The sequence below is a fragment of the Balaenoptera physalus genome (genome assembly GCF_965194825.1).
Source record: "Balaenoptera physalus genome assembly, chromosome: 9".
NCBI classification, from domain to species: domain Eukaryota; kingdom Metazoa; phylum Chordata; class Mammalia; order Artiodactyla; family Balaenopteridae; genus Balaenoptera; species Balaenoptera physalus.
In genome coordinates this window covers 29196224-29211324 of record NC_138888.1, presented here as the reverse complement: position 1 = coordinate 29211324, position 15101 = coordinate 29196224, and the positions used below count along the sequence as shown (strand labels likewise).

Genomic DNA, 15101 nt, shown 5'->3' with positions numbered 1-15101 from the left:
TGACGTTGATCCTGTCCTCAAAAAGCTTATGAAGTGGTTGGGGGTGGAGCTGGTGGGTCACAGCAAACCAATACGTAAACGTGCTGGAAGGAAACTCTGGGGACAGGGGAAGCCAGAGAGTGGAACTTCCAATCTGGAAGCCCTGGGGCTTGCATGGTGTCTCAGAGGATGAACAGGAGTGGCGAGTAGGCAGGGAGGAGGGGGAGGAGTCTGTAATTGGGGAATAGCAGGGCCAACAGTACAGACATGTGAAACAACATGGCGCCCGGAAATAAGCGCACAAGGCAAGTGTGAGGCAGGAAGCAGAGGAAGATGAGGCTGGAGAGGAGGGACGCAAAGTTGGGTGCCAGGAGCCCTCTAGACATGCTAGGAATTTGGACTCTACTCAGGACGCAGGGCGGTTGGAAAAGGTCGGGAGTGGCTCTTTGTCACTAAATGACTAATAAAAATTAGTCATCCATTTTATACACATCAGTGTATACTTGTCAATCCCAATCGCCCAATTCATCACACCACCACCCCCCTCCCCCTCCCCCTCCCCTCCGTGGGTTTCCCCCCTTGGTGTCCATATGCTTGTTCTCTACATCTGTGTCTCTATTTCTGCCCTGCAAACTGGTTCATCTGTACCATTTTTCTAGGTTCCACATATATGCATTAATATACTATGTTTGTTTTTCTCTTTCTGACTTACTTCACTCTGTATGACAGTCTCTAGATTCATCCACGTCTCTACAAATGACCCAATTTCGTTCCTTTTTATGGCTGAGTAATAGTCCATTGTATATATGTACCACAACTTCTTTATCCATTCGTCTGTCGATGGGCATTTAGGTTACTTCCGTGACCTGGCTATTATAAATAGTGCTGCAATGAACATTGGGGTGGATGTGTCTTTTTTTTTTTTTTCAAATTGTTAGCCAATTGATTCTCATGGAATGCTTTCATTGATTTATTTATTTTTCTTTATTTTATTTATTTATTTTTGGCTGTGTTGGGTCTGCGTTTCTGTGCAAGGGCTTTCTCTAGTTGTGGCAAGTGGGGGCCACTCTTCATCACGGTGTGCGGACCTCTCACTATCACGGCCTCTCTTGTTGCGGAGCACAGGCTCCAGACATGCAGGCTCAGTAGTTGTGGCTCACGGGCCTAGCTGCTCTGCAGCATGTGGGATCCTCCCAGACCAGGGCTCGAACCCATGTCCCCTGCATTGGCAGGCAGATTCTCAACCACTGCACCACCAGGGAAGCCCTGGATGTGTCTTTTTGAATTATGGTTTTCTCTGGGTATATGCCCAGTAGTGGGATTGCTGGGTCATATGGTAATTCTATTTCTAGTTTTTTAAGGAACTTCCATACTGTTCTCCATAGTGGCTGTATCAATTTACATTCCCACCAACAGTGCAAGAGAGTTCTCTTTTCCCCACACTCTCTCCAGCATTTGTTGTTTGTAGATTTTCTGATGATGCCCATTCTAACTGGTGTGAGGTGATACCTCATTGTAGTTTTGATTTGCATTTCTCTAATAATTAGTGATGTTGAGCAGCTTTTCATGTGCTTCTTGGCCATCTGTATGTCTTCTTTGGAGAAATGTTTATTTAGGTCTTCTGCCTATTTTTTAAATTTAAAAAAATTTTTTATTTTATATTGGACTATAGTTGATTTACATTGTTGTGTTAGCTTCAAATGTATAGCAAAGTGATTTAGTTTTACATATTCATATATCTACCTTTCTCAGATTCTTTTCCCATATAGGTTATTACAGAGTATTGAGTATAGTTTCCTGTGCTATACAGTAGGTCCTTGTTGATTATCTATTTTATATATAGTAGTGTGTATATGTTAATCTCAACCTTCTAATTTATCCCTCCCCTCCACTACTAAATTTTCTTTTCCAAATTTCAACTCCACTTTTTTTATAAGTACTGGGTTGGATTATTTTAACACAGTGCTTTCCAGCTTCTAAAATTTTCATGTTAAAAATGATGACAGCCTTCACCAGGATAAAAAGATAAAGCTGCTCTCATCTGAGTATAGGGAACTCCACCCCATACACCCCCTTCTTCCAAGTATAATACAAGGGCTGAGGGAAAAGTCGTATCTTGGGTGCAAACCATTCGAGGGAGCGCCATGACTCTGGTTGGGAAACTTTGCTTTGACTTCTATTCCCAAATCCTCTTATTCATCAACTCTAATGTTTAGTAAACAAGGGTGCATTTTATCCAACTATTATTTATCAAGTACCTACTATGTGCAGTTATTGGACTGGGTATCAGGGATGCCGTGGGGAGCCAGATAAATTGGGTTTCTGACTGAAAGGAGCCTAAAGGCCAGTAATGACGGTGGTTGGAGAAGGAGGTGGACTTGGAGAAGAAAATAGGAATTACCGTAAAGCATGCCAGACGTGACGACGGGAACACTATATCTGGTAGCATGTAAGAGCCCGATCCTAGACAGGGCGTCAGAAAAGGCTTCCCTGCAGGAAGTGACATTTCAGCTGAGAGCTGGAGGATGTGCACAAGTGAGCCAAACAAACAGAAGGAAGAAGAGTGTTCCAGGCAGAGGGACGGCATGAGTAAGAGTCCCAAAGGCAAGTGGGAAATGTGTCACTTGCAAGAATTCAAAGAAATTCTCTGCGGCTGGAGAGGAGCATGTGGGAGGGGTAGACTTAGAGATGAGGGGAGGGGAGCAGGAAGGAGACTAGGGCTGGTCTGGGAGGGCTTTGGCAGCCAAAGGAAGCAGCCCTTTGCTTGCTGCTGTGGCCAAGTAGGACTTCAAAATCCTTTCCTTATTTTACTTTTGAGGCCAGGGACTCTCAGAGAGTTTAAATGGCTTTCCTAAAATCAAATGACTATTATTGACAAGGCCACTGTATCTTCTTTGGGTTCCCCCGGAATCAGCCCTTGACACAGGATTTCATTATTTGGAGGATAAGTGGAGGTAGCGCCAGCAAGGAACTGGGAAGGGGAGCAAGAAGAGAAGGCTGCTGATAACAGGTACGTTAGCACGCCAGGCACCAACTGGGCAACTGGGCCTTAATCCCTGGGGGAAACTCAACACAGGCCTTGGAGTTTCTGCACCTGAGGGGGATGGGAGCAGGACACCCCAGTTCTGTCAGTTTGGGGTCGAAAGCCATAGTGGGGGTGGGAGGAGATGTTCATTCTCTGGCACTTCCAGTCTATTGTATGGGTGGGAAAAGTGGGCTTCGGGGTCCAAAGAACACTCTCAGGCAAAGGAACACAGTGGGGAGATGTAGGCATTTGGAAACTGGTCAGCATGTGTCAAAGTTTCAAGGGCGAGGATGTGGGCCCAGCGCAATAATATCCGATGCATAGTTCCAGGGCCCCTGGCATCTGTGCCCCAATTCTGAGCCCACACACCACGCCACAGAAGCTGGATTTCACTCGAATTGCACTTGACTGGCAGGTGAAAGATGTGTAGCTGGCAGCCGATAGCACCAGTAAAGCCATAGAACACTCTGGCAGTCTGTGCTGAGGCCTCAGCAACTCTCAGACCCTAGGCCTACATCTCCTTAATCACAGCACAGATGTCCCATAATTCTCTTCACTCTGCAGTATTGATACTGAAGGAAAACATGCCATTTTGAGTGGTCTATTAACTGGAAAGTGTCAAGTTTAACTAGGGAAATAAATGAGACTCCACAAAATGAGAATTTAGTGAGACATGGGTTATTGAACAACGTCAAGCATTTCACTTTAAACAGCTGGATTTGCTAAGGTAAAATCATCTGGCTTGGGATTTTAGGGGCAATCTGACTCAGAGAATTTTTCCCAAGACGAATGGGTCCTAAGATTGGGGAAACTGATATTTAATGACTTTGATTGTGGGCTAAAAATTCATAGTAGTCTATCTTAATAACAATTTTTCTTAGTGAGAGGCTATGAGACAAAAGGCAGGACAGATTTTGTCCTTCCTTTCCTTCCTGACTGCCCTCACCCAGCATGTGGAGTGGGGCACTGTGGATTTAAATGTCAACAGTGTGGTTCAAGTGTTGAAGGATTTCATAGTCTAGAAGGAGGCAGACACACAGATGAGGGCACGCTCACCAATAAGCTATGGACGTGGGACAGCCCATCAGCCTTCCTGAGTCTCAGTTTCATCTGGAAGGGCCTTGATGGATGATATCAATGGTTCTCAACCCTGGCTCTCCTTCAGAAGCACTTTGGAGAGCTTTGAAAGAAAACCCATGCCCTGGCTGGCCCCAGTCCCAGGGATTCTATCTAACTGACTCTGGGGAGGGCCCCAGCAATGGTGTTTTTATAAAAGCTCTCAAGGTGATTCTAGTGTGTAGCCAAGGTTGGGAACCACCAGATGATAACTTTCAAGTTGTGGGTAAATGTAGAACTCCTGCTTCTTCTGAAGAGAGTTTGCTCTCTGTGTAATTCAGCAGAAACCAGTAAGTATAGCTGGAAATCACATTCCCTGGGAAAAACATAACATGAGGGAAGTAGCGCTCTGTGTTAGGTGACCACACGTTGGCCAGTACTTGGCATCTGAGTGGATAGCTTACCTCAATAGGGTGCATAAAACACTCATTCCAGAAATAACAGGTGCCCACATTTTTTTCCTCAGAAGAAACATTCAGAATGCCAACAACTAATTATCATACCAAGAAAACAAAAACTGTGAGGAAGCACAGAGGCAGGTTGGCAGCACCTGAGTTGTACAAACCGCGACTCACTCTTGTTCTATGTTGAAGCATCTTTGTAGCATCTCTCTGAGAAGGACTTGGTCGTTGCTTTGCAAAAGAGAGAAGGCTGTGGTCCTGAAAGGAAAGAGAGTTCTCCAATCTCCTGCATCCTCTGGTTGGCTTCAGACCACATGTCCAGTGAACTTTCCATAGTGGGAATAGAGAACCCTTGGCTTCCACATCCTTGTTCTGGCTTGTTCACTACACTAACAATCTCTTCTATTACCGTATAAGGCAATTAAAGGATGAGCTTAGAAGCTGGCATCTTTCCTTTAAAGTAAAAGCCAGAAGCTTACTTTTTTGCTTTCTCTTTTGCTAGTGTCAGTTTCCTGTAAAAACAAATTTCTTATTAGTGATGATGTAAGAGACTCTGGAGCAATCTCAGCTCACGGTTAGCTTGGAGCCTTCCCCATGCTCTTCTGAAAGCTTGTCTGTGATATATGGCTGACAAAACCTCTCCCCTAAGAGCGCCAACCAACATAATGACCTCACCTTGGATGAGTCTGTAATTCTCTGAAGGGACTGATTCTTCCAGAGCATGTTGAGGGGATGAGTTGGCAGCAGGTATAAGTTGCTTGTACTTTTCCTTGCTGGCAGTGAAGCCAGCATTGCTCCATCTAATGCAATGTCTACAAAAAGCCACAGGAACTCCATTCATTCATTCATGCATTCATTCATTTGCCAGGTACATTTACTATTTCATCTTCTACAGCAGGTCTTATTTAAGAGAACTTTGAAATGTGTACTGATGACTGGGATCACGGGGTTGAATTAGCCAATTGATTGCAAAGGAACCCTCAACTGAAAGGGCAGAGATTCATATCAGCCCAGTGAAGATTTGAGTGGGTTAAAACTTGGAGTGGCATAACCCCCCAAAACTAACTTCGTAATGTACAGTGTGGGCAGGTAACAAAGACATTGAAAAATGGAATTCGAGTTTTTCCAGTTAGGTACACTTTTCCATTTAAATCGTATTATTGTTTTATTTGAAAAGCAATGTTTGCTCTTAAGGAAAATATAAAAAAATGCAGAAATAAGATTTTAGAAGTCACTATATTCTTACTCCAAATAATGAGCATTACAGCTTATTATATTTTCTTCTAGTCTTTTTTTTTTCTTCATGTATCAATAGCTTTTTGGTAGCATACATATGTGTACATATGTATATACATATGTGTACATATGTATATACATATGGTAACATATATATGTGTGAATATATAATAGTTAGTGGGCAAGTAAACATTTATGGGACTTCAGTATTTTATCTTTACATTGGTGATAATAATAGTACCTATCTCATAGTGGTAAATATTAAACAAGTTAATACAGAAGAGCAGCTAGAATATGCCTTTTGCATACTTAGCATTTTATAAAGACTAGCTATTATTATTTTACTACTATTATGTAATTGTGCAACCTTCTTTTTTTACTCAGCCTATTATGTGCATTTTCCCATGTTAGGATATACTTATTACAAAATGTCTTTTGTAAAGGATGTATAATATTCTGTTGAGTCAAATTATTCTTTATTTTGCAAAGTGACATGTATCCATAAAACTGGGTGGAAGATTTTTTTTTTCAGGCTAAATATACTAACCAAAATATCATGAAATATAACTCAAGTCTTTTTGAATGGGTTTCAGAATCCCTAGTTAAATTTGAATTTTGGATAGATAACAAGACATTTTTTTTTAGTGTAAGTCTGTCCCAAACATTGCATGGAATGTATTTATACTGAAATATTATTTGTTGTTTATCTGAAATTCAAATTTAACTGGGCCATTTGCATCTCTATTTGTTAAATCTGGGAACCCTATGAGTGAGATGAGAAAAAGGGAGAGGATCTGTCTACCCTGCCTAATTGACACTAATTTTTTTCAAAAAAGAAAGTAGTTTTAATTTCTTATGAACAATCTATTACTTGGTAACAGCTAAGCAGAAAATAGAAGTGATAAAGAAATAATAAAGAGAGAAGAAAAGGTAAGAAAAATGGGCACATGATAGTCTCAAAAAGGTAATCATATTGAAGTAATCATATTGAACCTAACCAAGGTTATTTCAAATGTATAAAACAAAGGAAGGTTTTTATGAGTAGCTATTAGTTTGGTGTTTTGAAAGCACTGCAGGAAATTCATTCTGGTTTTGGAAAAGATCATCAATACTGTGTGTTTTAGATGTCTGTTCTAGGCTTTCAGCTTTTCAGATAGAATATGATTATGTGGCAGCTCAGACCTGAAAAGACTCTTGGGAAATTCTGCTAAGGATTTAACCAATGGCAAAACCATATGCCGACAGTTTCAGGAGCAATGGTACTCATGGTTAAGGAACGGAGACTCTCTCCCTAGGCTCCAGCTGCAGAAGCCTCTCCTAACCATTTGTAGATGAGTGGGGTTCTGAGAGCAGTTTCCCATAGGTCTTTATACAAGAAGATCTCTAAGGTCTGGAAGAACCAAAGGATCATTTGTGAGTAATCTGCTGATATTCAGTGGCTGCTCCAGAATTTGTATACTGGGGGCTTCTTAGATTTGCAGATGGTTAGAAAGCGGGGCTCAGAGCCCTGTCTTGAAGTTGCCCTTTCAGAGCAAGCCCAGTATCTTTACTTAGATGGCATGTTTATTTGGGGTCGCTGAAGGAGCGGGTGACAAAGGGATGGTGATCGCAGTCTAATTCCTCCCCACCCTCACACACACTCCATGTCATCGGTACTGATCTCATTAGCAATTGGCAAGGGGTTTGAAGGATTAGAAGAAAAGGAAGGCTAGTACTCTTTATTCTTTAGAAGATTAACACTGTGGAGAAACATTTCTAACCAGACTGTATAAATGACATGTTGTCGCCATAGTTTCTCTCATTTTGTTTTCACCCAGAAACATCCATCCAAATGCAAGTCTGACCATGTCTCTTCTGAAGACCTCTTCCTGGCAGCTCACTGGCTGTTAGTTCAAGGCTGGGCATGAGAGTGGGTGTGATACAGGTGGCTCTGGCCTGCTGATGACCTCCAGCAGGATCTGCTCCCATCATGCTTGCCTCCTATGACCTCGCCCATCTAACTCACCAATAACTCGTCTTTGAGTTTTATAGGAAGAGATACTACTTCATGCTTTCATCTGCACCTGTTGTTTTCTTTGCTTCCAAGAAAGCCCTGCCCTGCTTCTTCCTCCGCTTTCTCTTCTCCTACAGATTGCCTGGTCACCTCTATTTCTCCTTCAGAACAAGCTCAAATGTCAGTTTCTGCAGGGCCTTTAAGACTCCTCGCACCTCCAAGATTAAAAGCTCTCTCCTTTTTCTATTTCTGCATCCTTCTCACACTTTATACTGCATCAGATTGTTTGTTTAATTTGTTTATATGTCCTCTTTCATTCATAAGCTTGATGAGAACAGGGTGCAGCTTTTCATTTGTCTCTATTAGTCTCAGTAACTAGACAGAGTCTGGTACATCATAAACAATCATTATTTGTTGTATGAATGCATCCTAGATTTTAGGTTTAGCAATTATTCAATATTCAGTAAATGTCAATTTATTCAGTTAAAATAAATTATTCAATAAATTTTAAAAAACCTGAACTCCTCAGCTGCACTGTAGGATAAACTTTGTAAATAATGGTGCTCTTTCTCGGTCCATAGCTTTGAGATCCAAAACAGGACCACGGACAATCATTTTAGCTCCTGGTTGAGTCTTCAATCCTCTAATTATTTATGATTCTATCTTTCAAATTTCCATGATATTCCTATCGTAAACTTCTCAGAAATCTCAATCAGGCAAAGGAAGCAAACGCACTGAAGTCTGATTTAAACTTTTTCGGTCTCTTGGGGCTTCTGGTCAGATTAAGAAAGAAGTTACAGGACAGGCAGATTTAGTAGAGTACAAGTTTTCTACAGACAGTGGTTAAGACAACACGGTCAGTGATAAAACAGAAACAAGAAAATCCTAGGTCAGGGAACGCTGTAGAGAGTGGCTGCCATCACACTCTCCATCAACATAAGTCCTGCTAATTCTCTGATTCATGTCTCCATTTGATGTGAAGTGTTACAGTCATCTTCTCTCCTTCTTGATCTCATGCATAAATAAATCTTTCCTTGGAAACAGAGAAGTAGATTTCTTGTCAGTACCCCCTCAGAGACTTCACTCAACTGGGAGTGATTCATTCCATGTGGCGTCAAGCCTCCTTGTTTGATTAATGTCTCATTGAAGTTGTACAAGTGACTAACAGATGGGAAAGTTTTCTGGAGAAAGTAAGTTGGTTGCTTGTAAGTTTCTTGAGTCTGTTCGAAGAATCTCTGAGATCTGCTCTTGCTGTGTTTTTCATTTTGATTAGATATTGTTAATTCAAAAATGGTTTAAAAGTACCCTAAAAGTTTAGATTTGCTCTTCTCCTGCATGTTTTAAACTAGAGGACTTCTGCCTTTAAACCAATTCTGCAGATCAAGAGAGTTTATTAAAATTAAGCAGTAGCCTCTGAATGTGTGACTATTTTATGAGCGTTAAATGGAGTCAGCGGAGTGTGCAGTACTGAGAACATGGCTCCTGGATTAAGAAACCTTGAGAACAGGGGTCCTTTTTACTGCTATTGATATTTTCTTACTGCTCCCTCACCCCATTATTCAGTTCTGCCCCAAGGCTCTGTTTTGGGTTAATAACACCCTCATTGGCCTCATTTGGAATAGCATTTCTTAGTGTGAGCCTGGTATTTACTTCCCTTAAAAAAACTGACAAAATATATCTTCCTTCTCTCTTTAAGGACCCCACAGGAGCCCTCCAAAAAAAAGGGAGGGGGAGGGGAATTCTAAGTCATCACTGTTAAGAGTAGCCCATTTGTGTACACACATGCACACACATTTAAATCCATGAGTTCATACCGATACCTCTGTTTCTGATGCAACACTGTAGGATGTATTCTTCCTAACTTTCCCCTATCCTGATTGGTAACTCCTTTTTCCAACACTGAGAAACCTTTCTTTCATTATCCACAATAGATTTACTTTTTGTTCAATCCTAATATACAGATAGTTTCAGAATTGCTAACCCACACCCATGAGAGATGCAGTGTACTTGAGTATATTTGTGTACAGTTCTTATTATCTATACCACCTGTTAGTATATAAACAAGATGCTATTTCCCAGAGTTACTCAGGTTAATTCTTTTCTTCCCCACCCTCTTCAGTGTGGTTTTGTTATTCGTTTGTACTACGCTGAGGTTCACTTGTTAATGTTTGGATTCCATTTTGCCCCTCCTCCCCCATCACCAGGTTTACAGTGTTAGTTATAGTAGGATTGGGATTAAATCAGCCACACATCGCAGTTGCTTTGTAACCTCTTCTCTTTGCCATTTCCCTTGCCCCTATTTCCTGGTGTCATTTTCATGAGAGTGTTTAATTAAAAGAAAAACTGGTTTTAAGGCGCCTCCCTAATCCTTTTAATTTGGGAGAGGATTGAAATGACTAGTTAAAGGGCTTTTAGGTAAGTAGTGTGTGGGTGAAAGAACAGTGGCCAGGAGCGAGAGTAATTTATAAAATAGATAATAGAGATTTCACTGGAATTGAGGGTCAGCGATATGCATATTGATTTAACAATAATACAGTGAAGAAGGGTCTCATCCTTAACCTCTGACTTCAGTTGTTCTGGTGGGGCTTGATCAGTGCCAGGAAACTCATCCAGCCATGATGCCATTAGGATTAGCAGGCTCTTGCCTAAGTGAGCCTCTGGGATTAACAGGGTGTCATTCCCCATAAAGTTTAGCTACATATTCTATTTCTGCTCATTCCATAGTGTGTTCATTCATTTATTTAATTACCTACTGACAGACACAGACCTGAGCTCTTATTCTGCATGAAGGACTTTGCAGCAGATGTACAGTAGCTGGGTCTCTTCTAGTCATCAAGCATCCTTCTGCCTAGTCCCACTGTCTCTGTTTTGTGACCATCCTCGATGGTCATAAAATATTTGGGAGCCAAGCAGTTAAAAGTCATGGAATTATGCTCAGAACCAACTATTCAAAGAAAAAGTAAAACCTCAGGTTTTCTGCAAAGGGAGTTGTTTAGAAAATCTCATTTCATACCCTCTCCTACCATCTAGACTTTAGGGAGAGGGCTAGCTACCTACAGGCCTTGCCTTAGTGCTCTTACCCGAAGCAGTTCAAAAAGCCCTGCCCAGACATGTATTTGAATCAGTGTAAACAGGGTTCTCCAATTATTGGGGAAAAACAGCCTTGTGGCAGTGCTGGGAAACCATGGGGTGGTAGACCAAGGGTGATTCATCAGGCAGGTCACAACAAGGCAATACAAATTCTCAAATGTTTGTTTCTTTCGAATGCTATTCCCAGCATGGTAAACAGGACTGCAAACAGTAACAATTTCAAAAGTGCCCACGGTGGAAGTAGGAGAGAGATTATCATAAACACCCAAGTTTAGGGATTTAATGTACACTTGAAGAGGAGGATTCAGTATCAAACTTTATAACCCAGATATTGGTAACATCAGTTTGTTAGTATCATGTTTCACTGAAAGAAAGATGCACATGTCGACTGAAAAAAATTGTACAGCATGAGAATTGTGAGTTAAGTTTTATATGAGGCAAAATGAGGACTATAGCCTGGGAGATAGCATTTCAGATAGTTCTGAGAAATTGCTCCAAAGAGGTAGAGGGGAAGGTCAGTATATATGTGATTTTGGTGAAAGGGGAGTACACGCAATCAAGCACATATTTTTTGCAGAAGGTTAGTGCTAGTCATGAGGAGCGGACTTCACCATGAAGGATTTTAGTGCTTTTCTAGATGCGAGGAGATGCAAGAATTGGGCTCATAAAATCTTCTGAAAATATCTAACTATCTGAAGACTTCTTCTGCCAGTTTTTCCCAGAGCACAGAGTGCCTCAGTGGGTGTTGAAGGTCAGCAGCTGCAGCTGCTTATAATTTAATCCTTGTAGAGGTAGATGGCAAGTGCCAATGGCAAGTGCCAATTTGTAGGTGACATATAATATCATCGGATGTTGTATGTGCTTTACGTGTTTTATAAATTGGCTTATGGTCTTTGCAGGAGAATCAGGCAGTCTGCCTGGATAAGCTCCCTCTCTTACTCTTTTTCTCTCCTTTTCTTTATTTCTTCCGTATAATGCACCAGGGAAAGGAACTCCATTTTGTTTTACCTTGGGGTCTGATTGAAGTGAACATATATAATTGTGCAAGGACTGAACAGTGAATTGACTAATCCTTTCTTCTCAAGGAATAAGACCTCATCTTCTGCGGTTTTGTTGGCAATCTTATTTTTTTTTTCTATCTGTTTGGCAGTTAAGTTAGTATTTGGAACAATATTCCCAACAGAAAAGTTATTTGTTGTTTCTCAGGGGCTTGCATTTTAAAAAATTGTTATTACAGTCTCTTATTTCAGCATTTCATTGTGGGGGAGCCCTACCTACCCAGTGGCCTCCAAGGATTAGAAGGAAAGGTGTTTCCAGTTGTCTGGACCTTATCTAAACATCATCTGAATTATGCAAGGGCCTCACATTATGCATTCAGGTTGGCTCTTCATTGAGGAATAGCTCACATAAGGTTATTGGTATTTCCTGCCCCTGTTAGGCCAAAACGATCGTAATAACAGCTTTTCTGGCTGGATTCAGGTACCTTTGCTTCAAGCCCAGACCAGAATCAGGAAATGAAGAGGCATGTGTGAAAAGGAAAACTACTGGAGTGGAGGTTTGGGGGTGGGGAAAGGGGAATTTCTCAATGTTTTCATGGCATCAAAATGTTCAACATGGATAAGTCATTAGGAAAAAAAAAAAAAAAAAAAAAGACCTACTCTTAGTGGAAATTACCACTGGTCAGATTCTCCACTGTAACTTCTGATTCTGACACTGTATATGTAGGCCGGGTAGATCTGAGAGGCTGCAAGGTTAGTCTGACTTGTTAAAGTATTTAGTTTCTTTGCAAGTATTTTGAGGGCTTATACAACTTGGCAAAAGATCTTCTTTAAGAAAAAGAATACAGATTAGAAATACAAAATTAGGTACAAAAGTGAATATCTATTTATAATGAGAAAAGAAATACTAAGGATTACAAATTTTAAAAAACTGACAAATGTCATATATGTTACAAAAATCTATAAAAACAACACAATATTTTTATTAGCCTGACACAGTTCTATAATATTCCTTTTTTCACATTTCTTGGCTGCATGATCTTCAATTGCTTCTTCAGAAGATAACAATTTTGTACTATTTTCTATAAAGAATGGAGTAATCCACTCTTTACATATGAAAATTTGTTTCATACTCATACCCACATATTTCCAGGGCTATACACTCTTTCTGTATAAGTTACACTCTTTTTATAGAAGCTGGAGGATTTGGCACGCGGGGTGTATGTGTGTTTGTGTGTGTGTGTGTGTGTGTATAGGGGGTTGGAGAGGACATGCCTCAAAGCCAGTCCTACATCAGAGGGGCTTGCACTCATGTTACTATACACATGAGTGACTTTGGACCACATAAATGGATCCTATAAAGCTTACACTATATATATATATGTGTGTGTGTGTGTATATATATATATATATATATATATATATATACACACACATATATATATATATATATATATCCCAACTCAACTTTTCCTTAGCTGGATTCTAAAGTGCTCAAGGCCATCCAACATGAAGAGAAATCTGATGGAGGGGAAAGAAAGAGTGATTTTTATAATTGTGATTTAATCACCAAGTATGACTAATATGTCTCATTCTTACAGATTTTATAGAAACTTTATGGCAGTGTAAACACATTGTCAGGCCTTTTTCCCTTCCAGCATCTTCGAAGGAGACCATGCAAGAGGAGGACCCTGATATTTAACCTTCTTTAACTTTACAGTGAATCACCTATGATGGATGTGAATATGAGCAGTGACTTAACTCTCTGACCTCAGTTTCTATGTCTGTCTATTTCACTGGATTCTTGTGAGGACCGAATAAGATAAGGGCGTATGATAGCCTGAAAAGGACGGACTCATTTGGTTTTTAGGTTACTCAGTACAAGCCTCAGTTTATTGTCAGGTGGAAGAGTGGTTTGAAAAGTTCAGTATATGGGACAGTAATTCTGTGCTGGTGATGTATTGTTAACTTTTGCCAAGTAATTTTCCATTCTCAGCAATCCAGAAGCACCAGAAAATAAAAAGTTTGGTGGAGCCAGTGAGGAGAAGACTCGAAGGTTTTGGAACTTGTTTCCAGTCTTGTGAGGTAGCGTGTCTCTTGGCTAGTGCTGGTCCTAAAAGTGTATTTTGGGTAGAGATTTTTTATGGATGCAGGAAAACTTCCAGAGTCTGAGGGGATTTCCAAAGAGGAGAGAGAATTTTATTCTAGCAGGACTGAAGGAATTCAGAATGGGGCCTTATTGTTGGCAGATATGATGATGGTGAATATTGAAGGGAGACAGAGCCAATCCTTCTGCTGAAGGATAATGAGCAAAAGACACATTTAAGAAATACAAGTCAACCACAAATGAGATTTCTTTTACTTAAGCCAACTTTGAACTGACTAGTGAACACACACACACACACACACACACACACACACACACACACACACACGGAGTTTTATTTTCCTCTTTGGTCCAACACAATGAGGTTGACCCAACCTCTTACCCTTCCATGCTTCTAAGCACTCTTACTTGGTGCTTTATAAATCATTGTCTTTCATCAACAAAACACCTTGCACACCTTGTATCTTTGACCTTTTTTCAGGATATGCATCTTCTAGATCTAACTGAAACTTTGCTTTCCCCTCAGGGCACTGATTCTTGTGCGTCCCTCCCAAGTTGGCGTGGTTTCTCCCATATCTTGTATACCCCTGGGCCTGAAGATGGAGTAGCGGCTTCTCGATCCTTACTGCCAATTCCAAATCGTTTCTCTTTCTTAGTTTTCTTTGAGATTCCAGAACTTTGTCCCACATGCCCCCCCAACCGTTCCTTTGTGTCTACCTGACTGCAATGTAGCCTGCGTATCAGTAGGTGCTGTCTCCTCCCCTCGGTACCTAGAAGAGCGCCAGGTACCTAACAGGCTTTCAATCAATATTGGAAAGAAGGAACACAAAGACTAAAAGAAAGAAAGAAAAACACGTGTTGGGGAGGTACCTGTTCCCTCTTGCCTTCATTCAGATCTGCAGCCTTCTTGGATCAGATGCATTAATTCCCCCAACCCAGATCATGCCCAGTCCCATTTTCATGGCTTTGTTTCTGTGTTCTGTGTTCTGCACAATCTAATACGTCAGACCCCGCCCCTCAGCCTACCTTTGTAATTTTCTCTTTTAAAGCAGCTCACATCCGATGTCCTTGAGAGAACGTGTACTGGCTGTTGGAGTCAAGCCAACTTCTTTCCTTTGCATCATGTTATACTTGGAGCTAAATACTTCTATACAGT

The 15101-nt window shown here is 40.8% G+C and overlaps 1 long non-coding RNA gene across 1 annotated transcript; it reads right to left on the bottom strand.

Moving 5' to 3' along the window:
- Positions 1 to 948: 948 nt before the first annotated feature.
- Positions 949 to 14403, bottom strand: LOC309667009. Its single transcript, XR_014267472.1, has 2 exons — positions 13268 to 14403; positions 949 to 13207 (listed from the first exon to the last, which is right to left on the bottom strand). It is a non-coding gene; the product is annotated as an uncharacterized lncRNA (long non-coding RNA).
- Between the last annotated feature and the right edge of the window lie 698 nt (positions 14404 to 15101).